General features: G+C 36.1%; 1 long non-coding RNA gene across 6 annotated transcripts in view; it reads right to left on the reverse strand.

The window, feature by feature from the left end:
- Nucleotides 1-19,821, reverse strand: part of LOC123625115 — a 48,874-nt gene that overhangs the window by 12,491 nt on the left and 16,562 nt on the right. For 2 of the 6 annotated variants that reach the window (XR_006730364.1, XR_006730367.1), the window contains exons 5-15: nt 18,598-18,855; nt 15,451-15,913; nt 12,967-13,060; nt 10,489-10,559; nt 10,079-10,107; nt 9,912-9,984; nt 8,289-8,359; nt 6,506-7,127; nt 6,096-6,160; nt 3,854-4,017; nt 471-626 (exon numbers count right to left, since the gene is read on the reverse strand). This is a non-coding gene — a long non-coding RNA (uncharacterized LOC123625115). Of the gene's footprint in view, nt 1-470; nt 627-3,853; nt 4,018-6,095; nt 6,161-6,505; nt 7,128-8,288; nt 8,363-9,911; nt 9,985-10,078; nt 10,108-10,488; nt 10,560-12,966; nt 13,061-14,410; nt 14,748-15,450; nt 15,914-18,597; nt 18,856-19,821 lie in introns of those variants that run through there. The other 4 variants (XR_006730365.1, XR_006730369.1, XR_006730368.1 and 1 more) reach the window with 4 other exon arrangements.

Raw genomic sequence — 19,821 nt, forward strand, 5'->3', positions numbered from 1 at the left:
TCAACTTAAAATTAAAAAATTAAATAATGCAACTTAAGAACTATTCAAGAATATGGCATAACTTCCTAATCATAATTTTTTATTTTCCTAATAGTCTTGTTTTACGACAACTTAAGAATCAAATGATTCTCTAAGAAGAATCAGTTTTCTGAAAGATCAATTTAGTTATAATAATCATGCAAAACTGAAATATTTAAAGGGAGAAACAGACGACACCTTCCTTCTTGAAATCAACAAGACAAATTGCTATAAGGGAAGTAGAGGAAACACATGTAATGTATATGTATATAAAATATATTTCGCAGTGAAATGAATGAATGCACATTCCAGGTAAGTAAACTAACCTGTAGATTGCCTTCTTTTAAATGTTCTACTATATCCAGTCTTCCTCCTTCTTCCATCTCCTGTTTATGCTGTCCTACTTGACCATGTTCTAACATATTCCTTTCCATGTGACTTTTGAGACTTACCACTTCCTGTTCCAACTTATTATTCTTCTTTAGTTCTTCATATTTCTTTTGTATCGTTTTCATAGGTAATGACTGTTGTTAAAGAACTTGATTCCTGGTATGCAGACATAGAGATTTTGGAGATACCACTTCTAGTTCTGCTTTAAGACCATTAATCTGCATGAATAAAATTATCCCACTTGTTAATGAAGGAAGTAGGCTGAGAATAGTCTAAAACAAAACAAATAATACATTTTGAAAGAAATTTAGTTGCAATAAAATGTTATCTATAGTGTAACAGATTCTTCAAATGTGGATCCTTGAATTACTCAGAAAATCAAGGCCATTGTCTGCCTCTGGTATCAAGGTAATATTGGCTTTATAGAATGAGTTAGGAAGGATTCTTGCTTCCTCAATTTTTTAGAAGTTTCAGCAGGATTGGTACCAGTTCTTCTTTGTATACCTGGCAGAATTTGGCTGCGGATCCATCTTGTCCTGAGTTTTTTCTTTTTTTCTGTTTGTTTTTTTTTTTTTTTGGTTGGGAAATTTATTTTTTATTACTGATTCAATCTCTTTACTCATTATAGGTCTATTCAGGATTTCTATTCTTTCTGGTTCAATCTTTGAGGGTTGTACATTTCTAGGAATTTATCCATTTCCTCTAGGTTCTCTAGTTTGTGAGAGCAGAGTTGCTCATAGTAGTCTCTGATGATCTTTCGTATTTCTGTGGTATCAGTTGTAACGTCTCCTTTTTTTCATTTCTGATTGTGTTTATTTGAATGGTCTCCCCTTTTTCTTGGTTAGTTTAGCTAGCAGTCTTTTGTAGCAACATGGATGGAACTTGAGGGCATTATCTTAAATGAAATCACTCAAACAGAAAGTCAAATACTGCATGTTCTCACTTCTAAGTGGGAGCTAAATAACGAGTACAAACATGGACATAGAAGAACAGTATACAGTGGAGGCCTGGAAGCCTGAGAGGGTGGGAGGGGGGATAAGCAATGAAAAATTACTTAACGGGTACAATGTACACTATTCCAGTGATGGTTATACTAAATGCACAAAAGTCACCACTATATATTATATCCATCAACAAAACTGCATTTGTACCCCTTAAATCTATAGAAATTTAAAAAACTTAAAAGAAAAAAACCAAAAAAACCATACAAAGAAAATTAAAGCCACCAGAAGTCACAAAAATATATTCTTTATTCTCATCATCTTTGCCACACATTTGCCCTTGATCTTACACTTACTATTCAATTATTGTTTCATATCTTTCTTCCTTAAAATGTCTCTAAGTTACCTCCCACTGATCCTGGGACAGTTCAATGTGTCCAAGGTGGGACATGAGGAGAAGCTCCCAAGACAGGCTAAGATGGAAGGACTACAAAGGCAGGAGGAATCCCAGGTGAGAGACTGACATCCTGAAAGCCAAGTTGAAGAAAGAGTTATGGAGGAGAGAGTCTTCCATTGGGTCAAATATTGCTGATAGGTTCGATCAAATTATGTCTGGGAAATTATGTCTAGATTTATTAAAGTGAAAGTGAGTAGAAACCTTCAGAAAAATAGTTTTGGAGGAGTGGTGGGAGTGAAATTACCGGAGTGAGTTCGAGTGAATGGAAAGGAAATCTGAGTCCACAAGTACAGACAGTTCTTTCAAAGGCATCATACCTAAGTGACTGATCATGCATGATCTAATTTTCATAATCATCTTTCAGCTTAGCCATAGTTTTCAATCCTTACATAATGCTTACATAGTATATTTTCACACTTCAAAGGTTTTTCTAATTATATACATATGGCATTTTTTAAAATGCCAGACCAAGGTATTAAATAATAAATTTATAAAATTATACAACTACGAGACCCCATGAACGTTTCTTGATTCTATAGGCTGATTATCATTTTGCTCTGCTTATAAATAAAGATCACAAAAAGACTAAAGGCAGTTTAAAGGGCAGTATTTTTCTTGCTTGGCAAAAATCATCCAACTCTATACTTATCAAATATACAAAGTAATTACTCATATTAAAATATTGATTCTATAACAGGAATAAAAGGGGAAAAATGTAGAAAATAATCTTTGTAAACTGAATTTTTGTAAATTATATAATATGAAGTCACTAGTGAAAAATAGGGTGTGGTGCATACTAAAATACATTATATTTTAAAAGGAAGGAGAATGGCATGCATGCAGGGTACCCTTAAGAAGATGATTCACTGCACTAGCAGCACACTGGTTTTTAGCACAGGGGGCAGTGAATTACTGCTTGTGGGCCAAATACAGCCCACAGCCTGTCTTTGTAAAGTAGGTTTTTTTGGACCACAGTCATGCCTATTCACATACCATCTATGACAGATTGTGGACTATAACAACAGACACTCTATGGTTCACAAAGCCTAAAATATTACAGTCCAGCTCTTTACAGAAAAAGGTGGCCAACTCCTGGTTTGGCAGGTCAAAGATCCTTTGAAGTATTTTAATGTTTTAACTAAAGTACTGAAATGTTTATATGGAAGATGGATACCCATGTGCAATCCCTTGTCAATATTCAGATTAATTTGAGGATCCAATATTTGAGCACACATGAATTGAGAACCACAAAAACTTAATAACTAGCAATTTTGCTGGTAACAAGGCAGAGTGGCAAGCATGTAGCCTGCATTTGCAACTAAGCAGACATTATAAGAATTCTAACACAATGTGCTTAAGATGTGTCATCAATCTAAATGCTTTAAATATACTTGAACTATGAAATAATCAGTACACTATAGATCTAACCTCATTTTTCAAATGGTTGCATAGATTATTTTACGAGTATGACAATTTAACTTTCTTTATTGATGGATGTTTAGACTATTTCCAATGTTTTGATATGACAGTGCTATGATAAATGTCCTTACCATACATATGTATATGTGTAACATATTTATATAAATATCCTTAACATACATACATATCCTTAACATGTTATATATACTTTATATATATGTGCCTATTGTATGTTATATATGATATACAATAAATATCCTCAAAAATGTGTGAGTGTGTGTGTTTACACAAGTCACGTTTTCCTGTAGGATCTAGTCTCAGAAGTGAAGGTGTTAGGTTAAAGGAATGACATATTTGAAATTTTGATACACACTATTAAATTACCCTTCAAAAAGGCACTTTTTTCCTCCCATTTGCCAACACTGGTTATTATTTAATAAAATATCGGTAGGATTGGATAAAATGGTATCTCATCGTTTGTTAATTTGCATTTTTTATGCTTACCAGGCAAGGCTGAATATCCCTAGTAAAGGTAGAAAATGAGTCAATCATGAATATCAGCCCAAACTAGAATTAGTTTTACAGCACAGTAACAATTATTGGGTGTTAAATCGTGCTGCAGGCTCACCTATCAGACTCTTTATTCTCCTTCCTAGGAAAGTGCTGACGGTCAGGTTTTCCACTCTTTCTTTCTTGAATTACCCCATCCTCGGCACTGTTATCAGCAGCACCATCGTAGAGGTTTTCTGATGCCACCATTTCATTACTTTTGTGCTTCTTTTCTTCTTTAACCTTTAATCAAAGTTTGATACGAAGAATAATTATTACTTTATTCAATAAAAGTAACTTTTTTTTGTTTTCATTGATTGTATCACTTGACTCAGTTTGTCATGATTTTAGCATGATAATATTTTGTGCTTACTTTATCATTATACATAATTACATATTTATAAGATATAATTGTTGTAATTTTATCACTGAAATTTTTTTAAGGTCTCAATTTTCCAAAATTTCAAAAAGGGTGCTTCTTAATTTTGTGTTTTTACTCCCATCCACTCTTCACTATCTAATATGAATTTTCACCCCGTCTGACTGGCAGAAACAGAGAAATAAAAAGACAAAGGTACAAAACATGCCCGCTTCTATCTTCACCACCTGGATTTTATGTTAAGCAGCCAGATTTAGAGGATGTGACATGGTGGGCTTTCAGGAACAGAAAGGAAGCTTTCCCCTTTCTGCACCAAGCTATTCTTTTCCCCACTGCCCTTTATCATTCTTTTTTTCATTTGGATCCTGGGATATCAAAAAAGTAAAGGTGCTCACTGAAATACAGGAAGCAAAGTTTGCCACAACACAAGGAACAGAGTGAAAGTGCAGAGTTGCTAGTGTGGAATTCTGGAAAGTGAGATGCTTTCCAAATTTTGCATTCAATAACCATAACATTTTATAGCTGGGGGATATACAGTATAAGTAATTATCTCTTTTTTTTTTTTTTTTTTTGAGACAGAGTCTCACTTTGTTGCCCTGGCTAGAGTGAGTGCCGTGGCGTCAGCCTAGCTCACAGCAACCTCAGATTCCTGGGCTTAAGCGATCCTACTGCCTCAGCTTCCCGAGTAGTTGGGACTACAGGCATGTGCCACCATGCCCGGCTAATTTTTTCTATATATATTTTAGTTGGCCAGATAATTTCTTTCTATTTTTAGTAGAGACGGGGTCTCACTCTTGGCTCAGGCTGGTCTCGAACTCCTGACCTCGAGTGATCCACCCACCTCGGCCTCCCAGAGTGCTAGGATTACAGGCGTGAGCCACCGCGCCCGGCCTAGTAATTATCTCTTTTAACTCCATTATCTACTGATAATGGGAGTAAAACCAAGAAAGATTTCATGATTCCTCCAAAGCTCCTCAAGTGGCATTACTTTTATGGCACCAAAGGAGATAATACAATTCCATAATGCTGAATCTGATATATTACCAGATAAATTCATCAAATTCATCAGATAAAAATGTGACTTTGGCAAAATAATCTAACACCTTTGTGGGGAGTGGGAAATCTCAACCAATTTTACTTTGAAAGAAGATTATTTCCAGATTTTTGTCCAGATTTTTGTCTTCTAAAACTCCATGAACAGAAGTCAGCTTTCTACTTTGAAGTCAAATATGAAGTTCCTGAACATTTAAAATCATACATGGCCCAAAACTTAGCAGACTTTATTAAACAATATAATATAAAGGTCTGATTCAACAGAAACATTTGAGAGAGGTGATTTTAGAAAAATATGTAGATGTATATATATATTTGTTGTCAAAAATATTTAATGTGGCCATGATGGAATTATAAGTTCCAACAGTTTGAGTTAAACAGATAAACTTGCACACACGAAAGCACATTAAACAGATTCCTTTGGCTGAGATTATTCATTTGTTACAACTCTCAAGGCCAGATACATATTTATATTTCTTCTCAGTCATTGCTCCCTTTCCATTGGATTCCCATTTTATTGCTTTAAATAAGTGCAATTCGTCTTATTCAATAGGGGGGAAAAACCCTAGAGGTTATTACATTGTTTTAGCAATTTCCTTTATGCTTATCCTGGTTCAGAAGGTCACAGGCTACATGGCTAAATTAGTTTCCCAATCCTAATGCCACTTGGAAGACTTAGGTTGATTAATGATTAAGGAACAAAAATTATGAGAAAGTTTCCCTGAATTATCATTTAGATAGTAGAAATAATCTGCTTCTACACACAATTACATATTTAGATCACTCTCTTTTATACATACATGAACTTTTCAGAAGTAGAAATTCAGAATGGATCAGATAATTGACAAAGAGAAAAAACAAAAAGCAGCAGCAGCAAGTGAAGCCCTACCTCTTTTTGAAGTGGAACTTTTTCTTTCTCCAGAGCCACAAAAGCTCTGCTTGTAACATGCCCACCTCATTCTTTTTTTTTTTTTTTTTTTTGAGACAGAGTCTCACTTTGTTGCCCAGGCTAGAGTGAGTGCCGTGGCATCAGCCTAGCTCACAGCAACCTCAAACTCCTGGGCTTTAAGCGATCCTACTGCCTCAGCCTCCCGAGTAGCTGGGATTACAAGCATGCGCCACCATGCCCGGCTAATTTTTTCTATATATATTTTAGTTGGCCAGATAATTTATTTCTATTTTTAGTAGAGACGGGGTCTCGCTCAGGCTGGTCTTGAACTCCTGACCTCGAGCGATCCACCCGCCTCGGCCTCCCAGAGGGCTAGGATTACAGGCGTGAGCCACCGCGCCCGGCCACACCTCATTCTTAAATGTTTGCATGTCTTGCTGTAATTCTTCCTCTAGACGTATTTCTGATATTTTGTCACTATGTGATGGAGAAGAAATCACATTCTCCAATCCAGGGTCCATGCTTGTGTATTTCTTAGCATATTCCGAGGACCCAGAGTATGACTGACATGGAAAGTCATTTTTGAGACGGGGATCTTTTCAGGAAGTGCCTGGATTTCTCCAGAGATCGGCACTTTAGATGCATCCTTTTTCTTATAATCGAGCATGCGATCTGTCAAGTTAGGGAGTATTTCCTTTTGGTTTGTTGCTCCTTCAGAGTTCTCTTGCAGAGGCTCCTCATCAGAACAACCAAGAAGTTTGTATTTTTCACAAATTTCAGCAAAACTCTGCTTCATCTCATTTGTGATGAGTTCTGAATTACTTTTCCTCTCTACTTTGCCTGGTTTGACTGACATTTCCTCAGACTTTTGCACAGCATGAAGTGCTGGCTATCTAGATACAACTTCTCTGTCACAATCCTTATTCAGTTCTGGTTCTGGAGACAATTTTTGCAGATGCAAAAGTGGGCCATTAATGGACTTCTGTTTCTCAGATGTCTTTTCTGTCAGGGTACATGTGTTTAAACTTTCTCCTTAAGGAATCAAGAAAATTAGAAAGTAATGAAAATTTGTCTGCTAAATTTCTTAATCTGTGTTTAGCTATTCCTGAATCACTGGATGGTAACTAAAAAGTGAAAAATAATTTGCCTTAGCCTAAAATACAGGAGAAAACATGAAGCAGCAAACTTAACTTTGTCACTGTTTATTTGCATTAAACTTAATTCATTCTGTGTTAAATCTACCAAAAACGAATTAGCAGATGATCTGTAGTGTTATAAAGGCTTCCTCCCTTAGAAAGATTTCACCTCACCATACCTTAAAGAGTGAAGCCCCTACAGTACTCAGTTATCCCTAAGTACTTTTTCTAAAGATTACTAACTGGAGAGTAGGCACACTTATTAATAATAATAATTATTAGGAGCCCAAATCAAGACCAATCAGAAAGAAAAGCAACTTCTTAAATTTTAACTCAAATTATATGTCATAATATGATAGTGTGATGTATCTAGATCAGCTATCTGTTTAAGACCAGTTCTAGCATTTTCTAAGGTCCACTAATGACAGTGGATGAGAATATGTAATAATATTGACTGACTTCCTGCCTTGCAATCATTTAGAAAGTTATTGTTTCTATCCTAACAGTAAAGGTCCCATTCTGAAAGGCATGATTCTGTTAGTCGGCAGGTGGGTTGATTTTAAGACCCCATTATCTCCCTGAATGGAGACACTGAAGTCAACTAGAGACCATTAAGGCAGAATGAACCTTTCACCTAGGCATTAGTGACTGGCAATATAAAATTGCAACTTTGAACCACTGGGAATGACTACCCCTTTAACATCAGTCCAACTCAGCGGCCATCGCTGTTCATTTGTTCATCATTTCCACTGCTTAATAATATGATTCAATGTAAGATGTGACCTTCTTTATCAAGGTAGGGGGTTATAAAAATTCAGAAAATTTCAGAATTTTTTTGCCTCAATGACAAGGGTAAAGATTAGCTATAAGTTACTACACAGTCTAAGAATATTTTAAGTTTTATAACTAGTTAAAACGTTTTTAAGGTGAAATATTAAATTATGTTCTTTGACTCTAAAAGGCTACACTGAAAGGTAATTTCATCTGGACTGTGCTACGTTATGAAAGCACAGAAAGCAATATTAAACCAAGAATTTAAATTTAAATTTTTACACACCCGACGCTGGTTATTTTCACTTCCTTCAAGCCTTTATTGCTTTTGCTCTGATGTCACTTCCAAATCTTGTTCTGCTGACAAATGCATATATTGATTAAAAATGAACGTAGAACAGCTAGATCAAAGCTATCGGCTTTATAAAAATAGGCAGAAAAATAACATTGACTTTTATCTTATAAATTGCGAGTTTAAATGGACCTTAATCTGTGACAGGATATTTACTTTTTTAAGAAATACTTCTAGCCCGGGCGCGGTGGCTCACGCCTATAATCCTAGCACTCTGGGAGGCTGAAGCAGGCAGATCGTTTGAGCTCAGGAGTTTAAGACCAGCCTGAGCAAGAGCAAGACCCTGTCTCTACTAAAAATAGAAAGAAATTAGCCAAACAACTAAAATATATACAAAAAAATTAGCCGGGCATGGTGGTGCATGCCTGTAGTCCCAGCTACTCGGGAGGCTGAGGCAGAAGGATCACCTGAGCCCAGGAGTTTGAGGTTGCTGTGAGCTAGGCTGACGCCACGGCACTCAAGCCCGGGCAACAGAGTGAGACTCTGTCTCAAAAAAAACAAAAAGAAATGCTTCTAATTATCCAAAACTTCAACAAACCACTTGGGGAGACACTAGGTGTGACCAGGTTCCAGGCATACAAACATGTCAAAAATTCACAAAAAAATGCGTCCACCCAATAAATGAACAGAACTCTCAGGAACCAGACAAAATTTAAAATGACAGTAGAAACATGTGTGGACACAGCTGAGGAGATACCACATAGCAAATTCCCAATGATTCCCATTAACATGGGGAAAGTCAATTCTCTCATACATAAAGTCATAGAAATCATAAGAAATCACTTAATATTTGATTTTGGAAGGTGCTTTTTTCTGTTGCTTTGCATACAGGTATAACTGATACTCGTGAGTTCAGAGCTGCAAAAATAAGGCAATGAAACCACACTGTGTTTGAGGAGGCAAGCTTTAGATCTCTACCTAGTTTTGAAACCCCGTCCTAAAATCTACACATAATCCTGGTACCTACTCCCAGGTTTATGGTAAATACTAGCCTAAACAAAACAACTCTTTTTCCTCATTCTCTTTCTTATTTCTATGATGCTCTGGGTAAAGGAAGAATACAAATGTCTTGCTAAAAGGTGTTGTTTGGCTGTAGGTTGCACAAGGGGAGAGTCCATTCCCAGTACAGGTAAAACCCAGGTAATCAGAAGGCAACTCTCCAAGACTTCCAGGAATACACAGAGAGATGAGGTTCACATCCCGATCTGCAATCTACTCCAGCCCGGCTTCCAGAGCTGAGCTCGACAACAGAGGAAAACTTAGAGTCTCATAATCCAGCTCTATGACTCCCTAACAAGTACAGGGATTCCAAACTGGGAATTTAGGGTGTCAAAACATAAACACAGAAACATCTCAGCTATAGCTTACATTTAAAAAATCTATTTCCTTAAGCTTGTATCTTTTTTTAAACATGGATACCAGACATAACATCTGCATTATTTTTGTCAAATCCTTCCATCAAATTTGGGGAAAAAAGAATTAGAAATAAGAAGACTGAGCAATTCAAATATTTTCATCTACTTCTTTCCAGAGTTAAACTTGTATTGCAAAATTTACCTGAAGGGGATTCTTCTACATTCTTCATTCCTACTGCTTCATCCACAACAGAATCTTTCACTTCTATTGTAGGCTGAGTGGGTTTTGAAACAAAATCATTAATAAATAATGTATATTTCATACAATATATAGTTGATAAGTCAAGATAAAAATATACAAATTATTACCTTCAAAGGAAGATCTTCCTTGGGAGGCTCTAAAAAGCAAAAGGGACATATGATCCATTATATGTACATACAACAAAGTCAACCACACATCCATGCAGTTAGTATGGAGCTGAATCCTCACGCTTCCCTTTGAAAATGATTAGTTTGGGGTATCTTTTTGTTTGTTTATTAAGGACAGCAACATGACAAATATACTCAAGAAACACAGGAATATAGGTTTCATAAAACATGCAGCTAAGATTTTGAGAGTGAGATTATGTTTCAAATGACTGTAACTAAAATAGAAAAATGTTCCTATACCAATGTGGACATGCTGACTGATGAGGAGAAAAGTGATCATTAATCAGAAGAGCAAATCACGATCCTGAGAGAATAAATGTGAAAGTCAATAGCAGAATGCAACAGCATACCTGTAATACACCCCCTTCAGAATCATTTATACCATTATAGTACAGGTATTTATCATGTTCTTCAATTTGTCCTGTAATTTAGGAAGTACACAGTTATGATGACAGTTCATTTGAAGGTATCATTCATTCTCATCAGAGATAGTGTTCTGAAATGATCAGCTTGGATAGACACTTGTGGCATACTAGTTAACATTGTGAAAATATTCATGTTTCTCCATACCCGTGTGGACTACTGGTAAGCCCCTACATTTCTTCTATTTTCTACTGTAGCCCTCTTTTTTTTAGATGAAGAAACAATTTCTTAATATAGTAAGAGTCTGTGCAAATAATTAAGAAAAGGAATAACCATACAAATTCAATATACATGAGAAGCTGTTCAATTTCTCACTAATTAAAGAAATAAAATATAAAACAGGAATATATAAGTTTTCACTGAACAAAGATGAAATACCAAAATAGATGGGTAGAGTTGTAATACATTTCCTTGGCTGGCAGTTAGGCAATGCCTATTACTTGCCACAGTAATTTCAGCTCTAGACATTTCTATTGCTATGCTTCTTCTGTCCTATAAACCATAAATTCTACAGTGGCTTAGTGATGATTCTATAATTAAATGGATTCAATGTTTACTATCAGTTTCTTTTTTAATTTCTGGTATAGCCATCTTAAAGTTTCTTGATCCACTCATGCAAGAAGGTATATGAAGCACAGCTAAAAATAGTGCATAAGCTTTGAATACTGAAATACTTATCAAAAAGGAACAATTGAATTGCCACAGAATTATTAGATATTATTAATAACAACCTTCTTATTTCTAAACTAGTACAATATTTATTGAAACTAACAATTTCAGTATTCAAAGAATAAACTCCACAAATTTTTTTTCTAAAATTATTTTGGTATGGTATATTATGTTAGTCTCCACAGAGGATTTTAAGAAACAGCTATTTTATTAAAAAATTAGCTTTCTTTAAAAAAAAAAACCCAATGCTTCTATACTCAAATTACTCTCATTTGATTAACTAATACAAATGCAACTTGTATCTTAAATGCCTGAGAGTTATGGAGAGAAGACAGGAGGCGCTGTGGTTTACCTCAACTCTAGCGCTCCTTCCTGCTTCCAGTCATCCTGGGAGCAGCAATCATCTCATCTTCTGTGTGAGTGCAAATACACAGGAGCCATCGGAAGTGAGTTCTCTCAAGTGTCCTCATCGTTAACTCCAAAGTTGCCCAGCTGACTTCTTTCTTTCCTCCCTCTTGCCCAGCACAGTCCTTCTTCCTTTGCAACAGCAATCTCTGCATCTGTGCTCTTGATTCTCCCCCTTCTACATTCTTTTGATGGATTAGTCCCATCACTTCTTCCTGCTGTATTTTGCAGCAGTATCCTACATCTACAAATTCTATTTCTTTCTCTTTGCTCTCCCCAGAAATTATGATCCTGTTATTTGTCTGGAACTCTTATCCAATGGCTCTTCTTCCAGATCTCTCTACAGGGAAGTCTATACCCTTGCTACTCAGAGCATGCCCAAGGACGCAGCATTGGCATCACCTGAGAACTTACTAGAAATGCAGAATCTGAGAGCTGCTGAGCTTTTTAAACAAGGTCCCCAGGTAATTTATTAACGTTTGAGAAGCTCTGGTCTATACTGAGTGTGCTTCCACATTTCTTTACCTGAACTTAGCCTCTTGGAATCTAGTCTCAAGTTCCTCCCTATCACATTCCCCAAACTGAATCTGCATTCTAAGTCATAAAGTTTTTAATGGACTTCTTATGACACTATAGCTTCCCCGATCTCTTCATAATTAACTCCACTCTCTTCTTCTTTCCAGTTCCCTCACTTTGGCCTACAGGAGACTCTCCTACGATGTCAAAACATTCTGCATGACATTAAATTATACACATGTATGCCTGACCGTACATGCTTGTATTCCTCTATGGCAGAGAAAACACAGACCTGCACGATCCGGTGCCTCAGTGCTTAATGCCTTCTCTACAGAGGGGGAGACAGGAAGAGTAGGGAAATTCTCTACGTCTCTGACATGTTTTGGTACTGGAAGTTCACTTTATACTCTTCCCACTTTTCTAATACCCCGCTCCTCCTTTTCTAAAGAAGTATTTTATTTGACCACCCTCCATTATATACACCTGCTTCTTTTCCCTTTATGTACTTCCTGTACTCTCTGCCTTCCACATTCTTCATTCCCCTTTAATCCTTTCCTCTTCCTTATTTCCTGACCTTCCTCAGGTCTTCGAGTTTCTTGAAATGGAACTAATAATGCAGCTCCTTCAGTGGCTCTCTCAATATACTCTGCTGCTGACCCTGGATAAGACACACAACTTATCACCATTTCACTGCTCTTTTTTCTTACTATGCATTATTTAATAGGTGACTTTCTCAGATATTCGAATATATCAGTGCTCATGTTTTTAAACATTCTGTGAAATGACTTTTTTAAAAAATAAAATACAGTTCTCACCTTCTACCTCTTCATTTACTGTATTTTCTCCTTCTTGATCTGCATCCTCAGCGAAAGGAACAACAGGTGTTGGCGGGAGATGCTCGGAGAGATTCTGTTCGATTTAATATCAATAATGAGTTTCAATTAATAGTAATAATGCGTTGCATCAAGATTTCCTTATCACGTATTTAAAAATCTCCTTTTCCTACCATAAAAACAATAAAACTTAAAAATAAGAGAAGCATGTATTGACAACCAAAACGTTACTGATGAACCTCGTATATGCTCTCTAGATCAAGCTTATCTTTCATCTGTAGATGGCTACTGATGTTGTAAACAGGCATGGAATGCCAAAGGACACATACTCAGACACAACATTAGCTACGTGCATATTTCAACAAAGATCTAACTTCAAAATACCTAACTCTACTTTGCATTGCTCACCAGAAATCAGAGGGCAATTATTAAAAAATACAATACACTTGCTATAATACAGCATTAACCATTTAAAAAATTTCTAATTATAGACACGTTTTAGTGTAAAAGTAAGACACTGGATATGATAAGACACTTTGGAGTGTGTCATGTTTAGTGTCAACAGAACAGTGTAGCAGCTCTTTCATTTAGGTCAACATGGGCTTGAAATAAAGCTAAGTACTTTTTGATAAAATTTTTACTGACAGGAAAAATGGTTGAATAAAATGACAGGGTGGTAAGAAAAACTTCTCTTTATGTAACGTTTAAATAAAAGCAAGCAAATTCTAGATGTAGTGTGTAACTCTTTCCCAATTAAGAAATGACTTCAAAAAAGTATAGCAAGCCTTAATAAAGAGGGAAGAATAAGAACACTGATTTGTGTAGCATCAAAAATGTGCCAGGCACTTATTTGCACATTTTCTTCTCTACACAGTATAATAATAAAAATGATGATGATGATAACGATGCTGGTTACCTCACTTACTGCTTCCCGGTCATCCCAGAATGTTAAGAGTAAGATGATGAACAAATATGATTCCTTGTTCTCTCTGTCCAGAATGTCATCCTCCTAGACTCTCGCATGGCTGACTCCTTCCCATCCTTCAGTATCAGCTTAAATGTCCCCCTCAGAAAGATTTCCTCTGACTGTAGAGTTCCACTCCCCCTCCCCATCCTAACTATAAACTTCCTCAATAGTCTAACGGAACATTCTGTTTTCTTTGTATGTAGCACTTCGAGTGACTTATAGGTGTTTGTTGTTTATTTCTTTTCTGCTCCTTCTACTACAGCATAAGGCTTCATCTTGTATAATCAGTGTATAACTGTCTAGCACCTAGTTGCTACTCAGTTACAGACATTTATTCAAGGTCAAAGATTTAAAATCTCATCAGGAAGGTCTCTAGTGCCAAATCACTATATCCCTATAGCCCATCTCCAGTATTAGTCTGCTGAAATTTAACGTACTGCAAATTAAAAAAAAACTTACCCATTCTAACTTTCCCATTCTTTTCTGGACACTTCTGCCTTCATTTTACAAAAAGGATCCTCCACATTGATTAAGTCCCTGAATACAACTGTGATCATTTTGTCTTGCATTTGCATATTTACTTCCCAGTTGACAAAATGTTTCCACCTTTCTTACCACATTTGTTTATCATCACACATACCTAAGAGGTAGATATTAGCACTATTTTTATGAATGAGGCCACTGACATTTGAATTGGTTTAATAATTTCTTCCAAAATTTCACAGCTCTAGTAAATGATGGAACCAGGATAGTAACATGTCTTTTGACTTCCACTTGGTGCTTGTACCACTATGTAGCAGCTGCTTCTATTGAAGGGTCAAGCCCTTCCCGTCTCTTCCCACAGTTGTCCCCTCAGAATCTGTCCTCATTATGTTATACTTCTGTTACTATAAGCATGGCTTGTTGAATACCACAGAGGTACTCAACGTGTTCTATATTTGAAAATGATTTCTACTTATTGTATTAAAATACCACTAAACCTAATTATTTTTAGGATAGTGTCGCACATTTCCTATTGTCCATGCTTTTCCTTCTCCTGAAATGTTCCTTGCAGATTTACACTGGACAATCCCAATACATTAATTCTTTCAAGTCCCAAGCATTAGCCTTTCAAGTTCTATGTTGTAAAACCTGTTTCTCTCTGAATCTCATTAGGACTTTTACACATCCATATAGACCACAGAATCATACATTTGGCCACAGGAAGAATTCTTCAGTTTTTAGACAAACTTAACTTCACAACCCAAACTGATTCCTTGTCACTTTTAAGTCTTAATCCTTTTGCACTGGCTTCTTAAATGAATCCCACAAATTGGCAGGATTTACTATGCAGTGGTAATACAGTTAGCCCATATTGACCTTATTAATGATTGGCTGAAAAATGTAAGAAAATAATTCCTTACAGGCATATGCAGACCAGAGAAAGTAAAGCACCCCCTTTTATGCTTTAACATCACTCAATGCTTATATTTTAAAATAATAACAATGATAGACAGTACCTCAGGTTCCAATGGAAATTTTATATTTTCCTCTTCTCCTGATATATCTATAGAAGGTTATTCACAGACACGTTTATGAGACACTTATTACTATGAATTTTAAATATATATACAAGTCTATCTCCACTCATGAAGATTTTAATGAAATAAAATTAATAGCAAGAAAGAATTTTCAGAGGGTTGAAGCAGTTTCAGGAAGAAGTCAGTAGTATATAGAAAAACAGTAAAAGAGAAGTATTTAAAATAAATGGATATTATATTTAGTCTACACACATGAATTGATTTTTTATAACAGCATTTAAGCATAGAAATATTTTCAGAGATAATCACTACTAACTTACCACCTCTATTAGTTTTTTACACGAAAATAAAACTGTCATTATTTATTTGCTCTCAAGGAGCACTTTCAATAATACCAATACCATATTACTTTTTTTCCAGGTGTTGGCTTTTTTCGTCCTTCCTATAAAAAAAAAAAAACAACAACTTCAGAAAACATCTTATTTATTCACTCGCTCATCCACTAAACCAGTCACCAAGCAAACAAACATTGACTGCTTCTATCAAATCATAACCATTATGCTGGGAGAAGCTCAAAACAGTAACAGAAGACAGACTGTGCCCTATATTCAAGTGGGGGTAGAGATGTACGAAAACAAATAGGAACAGAAAAGGAAAATTCACTAGCTCTACAACTGAAGTGAATACAGGACAGTAAGGGCATGAAGGAGAGAACAGTCAATTCCACCTGGGAAGCTCAGGACATGCTGCAAAGACAGGGCCATACTGTGATAGATCAAGTATAGAGCAAGGGTGAGAAGGGTTTCTAGACAGGGCAGCATGAGCAAAACAATGAGGCATGAAACAACATGACAAGTGAGAGGCACCAAAGTAACATGGTCAAACTGCAACATGGTTAGAGGGACTCGACAGAGAGAGAACGTGGAGAATCAGTCCAAACCACAAAACACATGCGTCATCTACAACGTGAACTGTCCCCCTCATGTAGTGGGATCCTTCAATAAGCAGATGACTTAGATCATCACAGATACATTTACCAAGAGTCACCCTAGCAGCAATGTAAAGATAGATGAACATGGGGGTGGGGGTCTGGAAACAGTATTTCAAACTCATAGGTCAGAGAGTGAATTATGGTAACAAGATATGAAAAATGGTAAGGAGGCAGAAAATACAGAACTTGGTGAGTAATTGGATTGGCGATCTGAGGGAGGGCTGAAGTGAGTGCAGGAGTTTTCAATGTTTCAGTGCTATTTATCATATGGTGTTATTTACTAGGATGGGGAAGCCAGATGACAGAGGAGATTACAGAGTCAGGAAAAGGTTTTCAGTTTAGGACATATGAAATTTGAGGCACACAGGGGACTTAGAAGAGAGATCTGGATAAATATATTTGGAGTACAAGTAGATGACCTAACTCAGGAAAAGCATATGGGGTTAAGAAGATAAACATAGTAATCTGGTAGAATTAAATAGTGCAAACCTATACAAAACTCTGAAATTTTGAAAATGACAAGGAGAGGAGGGAAACAAAACCATGGGATTCAGGTTTTCAATTATGTGTTTCAACATTTGTTTTGAGGATATAAAATATACTTTTATATCCAGGTATTTATTTCTAGAATATTATGGCAATGTGAATTTTTTAATTTAACGAAAAGATTTAATTTTAAAACACCAATTCAAGATGCTGCAAGAAGACTCCTTTTTAAAAATTCATCTTACAACCAGGCACAGTGGTTCATGCTTGTAATCCCCATGCTTGGGAGGCTGAGGAGGGAAGATTGGTTGAGGCCAGGATTTCAAGACTAGCCCAGCAACATAATGAGACCTGTCTCTACAAAAAATTTTTAAAAACTAGGCATTGTGGTGCATTCCTGTGGCCCTAGCTACTCTGAAGGATTGCTTGAGCCCAGGAGTTCAAGGTTACAGTGACCTTTGATCTTGCCACTGTACTCTAGCCTGGGTGACAGAGCAAGAGCCTGTCTCTTAAAAAAAAAAAAGTAAAAATAAAAATAAAAGTGAGGAAAAATTCATCTTAAAAGTTTTAAATGGTAGAAGAGAAATGCTTATGTGGTTATAGAATTATGGGGCATTTTTAAGTACTATTATGATATAGAAAGAAATGTAACACCCAAGTTTAAAATTCATGTGGTTTTCTTATTACAACATCACACTAAGAGCTCTAATTTTCTATTTACACCATATAGGATGCCAGTTAAAAACTGGAGAAAGGATCTCATATAAAAAAATGCAGCTGGTTGGGCATGGTGGCTCATGCCTATAGTCCTAGCACTCTGGGAGGCCGAGGCACCCAGGAGGGAGGATTGCTTGAGCTCAATATTTTGAGAACAGCCTGAGCAAGAGTGAGATCGTTGTCTCTACTAAAAGTAGAAAAATTAGCTGGGTGTGATGGCATACACCTATAGTCCCAGCTACTGGGGAGGCTGAGGCAGGAGGATCGCTTGAGCCCGGGAGTTTGAGGTTTTAGTGAGCCGTGATGATGCCACTGCATTCTACCCAGGGAAACAGAGCCAGACGCCATCCATCTCACAAAAAAAAAAAAAAAAAAAAAAAAAAGCTAATTGTCAAGTTGAAGATTTCAAAGTTTTCAAGTACACCTACGATTGCCAGCAGGACTGAATATTCACATGAGGAGAGAAGTAAGGGACTAAAAACTCAAATCAACAGGATTCCTAAGTTTTAGAGATGAAAGAATTTATGTCAATGTTTAACACTGTGAATACTAAAGTTAATAAAGATTTCTGAGAATAATACAAAATTTCCTCATTGCTGGAGGTGTTTATAAAAGTAAAAAATCATCTTCCCAAGGTAGTTTTGTGTAGTCTGTTGGCAATCCTATGAGTTGATGATAATAAGTTGTTTGAGAAAAAATTAATAGATTTTGATTGCATTCCATAATGGCAAACCTAAGAATTGCTGACTGTCACCGACTTTTTTCAATCTCAATCCTGCACATCTCTCTCTCTCTTGTGATCACCCTTGTTTTTTATTATGATCTTGATGACATCCATTTCTTTCTAGGATCCTTGTCATCATTGTGAGGATCATGGGGATGGTATGTGGGAAAAGCATGGGGGGAAAAGGTTTTGGAAAAAAACAACTTACCTTTGTAAGACCAGGGTTTGTTAAAGACTTGAGAGACGGTTTCAGAAGAGGGTCAGGTGATGGAAAGGCAGGATGAAAAAAGCCCTGGACTTTGCCTGACGTTGTGGGAAGGCTTTCAACCACAGCTTCATACTATCAGAATTCCTGTTCTCAAGGTTCTAACAGATAACACATCAATAGGCAATCTTCAAATAGCTTACAATTTTTCCTTTTCAGAAAAGCAATATATAGCTCCTTTAAGTTTGATTTTGAGTTAACCTGGAAAAAAAATACACCTTTAAGAATAACAAGTATCAAATTGAATAAAATAATTATAATATTTACCATTACTATATGGTCTAAAACAAAGAGCACAGGTTTTGGAGCCACTCAGATGTAGATTCAAAGCTCAACTCTGTCATTTACTAACCTGCGTCTTGTCATGGGGTGAGGATTATGAGAACTGATACAGATTTCCTCAGAATGTTACTTCCTTCACTCCTACTTGGCTATTATACAAACACTATGATATCCATTAGATTATTTTCTCAACCAAAATAACCTAGAAGAAAAATGTAGCCCTAGATGCTTTAGAGTATTATTGAAAAAACTAACATAAAGAAGTGTAAATTAATTATGTGTTAGATTTTGAAATGTGTTTGCTTGATTTCTATTTGCATGAATGACCTCTTGTGGGGGAACAGGTGAGAGTTTAGTTTTTAGTAGTATCTTATTGAAATGGCTTGGCATTACAAACAGAATAAGTTTCTTCTATTCTGTTTGTCAAAAATCTAAATATAAATAATTGTATAAATTCAGTTCCTTCCAAGAGAAAAGCAAGAATAAACCTTGTGGGGCAATGATTGATGAATGGAAGCCACACACAGCTGCTGAAGAGAAAGCCCTAACTAAATGTGCTGACAATGGAGACAGAGATGGACTTAACAGACAATGAAGAAATGTGTTCTGGAAGGAAAAACGTAGGCTTGGGTATATCATTGTTAAAAAGTGGGGAAGGAGGGAAAAACAAACAAAAAAAGAAAGACATGACCAGTCTATCAAGTATGAAGGAAGAAAAGGAAAAATGTTCAGTGCAATAAGGTACACGGAAAAATACAGATATAGATAGAACAGAGACTTTTGTATGTAACAGATCCCTAATGACACTGATTACTCTTTATCCTACAATTAATTTTTTGTAAATACTTCTGTAATAAAGAGTTTAATCTTATTACTGTAAAATAA

Source organism: Lemur catta, chromosome 20, assembly GCF_020740605.2.
Source record: "Lemur catta isolate mLemCat1 chromosome 20, mLemCat1.pri, whole genome shotgun sequence".
NCBI classification, from domain to species: Eukaryota; Metazoa; Chordata; class Mammalia; order Primates; family Lemuridae; genus Lemur; species Lemur catta.